Below are 2,381 nucleotides of genomic sequence, written 5' to 3' on the forward strand. Positions count from 1 at the left end.
AAGTGGAATGCCCCAGACATGCAGCATTCAGTGTTCAGAAAGGCAGTGGATGGGGAGGGAGGCAGTGCCAGGACTTTCCACCCTGACTCCAAGTAGGAATTTTTGGTTCCCCTCTTCCCACTTTGTGTTACTTATTGATCCAAGGGCTCTGCAGAAAGATGAGCAGGCATCCAGATCATATAGGCATTAAGGCCTTAGCAACGACAGAGAGGAGGGGCCTGGTGGGAGAAAGGTAGGTCGTTGGGGTGTGCTCTCAGAGATTGTTATTGAAATCCTAGTCTCTGCTTTCTGTATTTGTGTCCTGGCCACCATGAGGTAACAACTTTGCTCTACGGGGACTTTCTGCCTGTCCTCATACACAGAAAGACAGGGACCATGGACCGAAACTTCTGAAAATGTAAGCCAAACAAATCTCCATCTCCGCCCCCCCTTCTTTTTTTTTTTTTTTTTTTAAAGTTAGCCTATTTATGTAAGCCATTTCCTACTATAAGCAAATGGATGGAAGCACAGTTTGTCATTGGATACTAGAAAGGAAGTTGAGTTGAAGGTGCTACATACTTTTCTGGTCCACATGCAGAGAATGGCCCAAACCAAAGCTGTGGTCCCGCGCGCCTGGGTGATATGTTCTCTTCACTCATCTGCTTAGTCAGTGGGAAGAGGATTTAGATGAGGGTTATGCTATCTCCCCAGGGAAAGCCTGGATCCTGATGGGGTATGGGACAAACTCTTGCCTCTCATGCTCTTCTTGGCAAGACCGGAGGAAGACATTGAGCATGCTCACTCCCACCCTGGGTAGCACAACAGAGTAGGCGAGGGCCTTCCACATGCAGGCTGAACCCTCCTCACTGTGCATGCCACTCGTCATGGGCTATTCCACTTGGGACCAGCCATGCAGCAGAGAAACTCTGGACACTAATGCAGCAGCCACCACCATTTTGGATCTTTCCTTCTTATACGTTGATTTCTCAGGATTTTTTTTTAAATTATTTGTTTTATTTTGTCAGTCCTGGGGCTTGAACTCTGGGCCTGGTGTTGTCTCTGAGCTCTTCAGTTCAAGGCTAACACCCTACCCCTTAAGTCACAGCATCACTTCTGGTTTTCTAGTGTTTAATTGGAGATAAGAGTCTCACAGTCTTTAGAGCCCAGGCTGGCTTTGAGCTGTGATCCTCAGATCTCAGCCTCCTGAGTAGCTAGGATTATAGGTGTGAGCCACTACACTCAGCTAAATGAATTTTTTTTTTTTTTTTGGCCAGTCTTAAGGCTTCAACTCAGAGCCTGAGCAATGTCCTTGGGTTTTTCTCAAGGCTAGCCCTCTACCACTTGGGCCACAGCACCACTTTTGGATTTTCTATATATGTGGTACCGAGGAATCAAACCCCGGTCCTCGTGTATACAAGGCAAGGCCCTAGGCCAAACTCCCAGCCCCTTTCTCAGGATTTTTATAGCAAACCAAGACATCAGTTTAAAATACAGTTGAATAATGCAAGCTATGATGGAGAAGAATGGGAAGAAAAATTAACTGGCAATGTCCACTGGGTATATTCTGGGCTTATACCTGTAGTTGACATCTGATGTGTGAAAGCCCACCCTGCGGGCCGGGAGCATAGCCTAGAGGTAGGGTGCTTGCCTAGCGTGCATGAAGCCTTAGGCTCAATTCCTCAGTACCACATACAGAAAAAGCAGGAAGTGGTGCTGTGGCTCAAGTGCCAGAGCTCTAGCCTTGAGTAAAAAGTGTCCAGGGACAGTGCCCTGCCCCTGAGTTCAAGCTCCAGGGCTGGCAAAATAAGCTCATTCTCCATTCCACTTTGGTGTAAACTCTAAAGAGAATGCCAAGAGGAAAGAGTCACCTAAGAAATTCTTTCTTGGCCTCTAGCCACTATGCTGATGCCATGTCTGTGAGAAATCCCCTTGGAAGGCCTTGGAAGACAGCAGCTGTGAGTGAAGGCCAGAGCTTTGGCTTCCCAGTCCTGTAGCTCTGGGCTAGGCTCTCATTTCTGCCTCTACCAGCTGTGTGACCCCAGGCAAGCCACTTAATCTCTGAACCTTAGCTTCAGCTATCAAAGTACAAAGCTGTAGTGTAGATATATGTAGATGCATTATGCACTTAGCCCAAGGGAAGGTTGCCAAAAGCAAGCAGTATTCTCATTATTGGCTTGAGACCCAGGTGGCAAAAAGAGGATGTTGGGATGGCTGAATCTTAGCTGGCTATGCAGAGTGTGGAGGCTACAGACAACAGGCAGGTCTGTGGAAGCCACTGCAAAGCACTGTGTGCTTGATTTAAGGACACATGCAGCATGATGGGGGTGGGGTGGGAGGACAGAGACAATGCCTTTGGGACATTACTACTGAGCACCTACTGTGTTCAAGCCATACACAAGTGC

General features: G+C 47.7%; 1 pseudogene; it reads right to left on the minus strand.

Annotated features, from left to right (window-relative positions):
* Positions 1-642: 642 nt before the first annotated feature.
* LOC150056519 (cytochrome c oxidase subunit 6A1, mitochondrial pseudogene) lies at positions 643-934 on the minus strand (annotated as a pseudogene).
* Between the last annotated feature and the right edge of the window lie 1,447 nt (positions 935-2,381).

The sequence above is a fragment of the Megascapheus bottae genome, chromosome 12, assembly GCF_031878675.1.
Source record: "Megascapheus bottae isolate mThoBot1 chromosome 12, mThoBot2.hap1, whole genome shotgun sequence".
In the NCBI taxonomy this organism is placed as follows: Eukaryota; Metazoa; Chordata; class Mammalia; order Rodentia; family Geomyidae; genus Megascapheus; species Megascapheus bottae.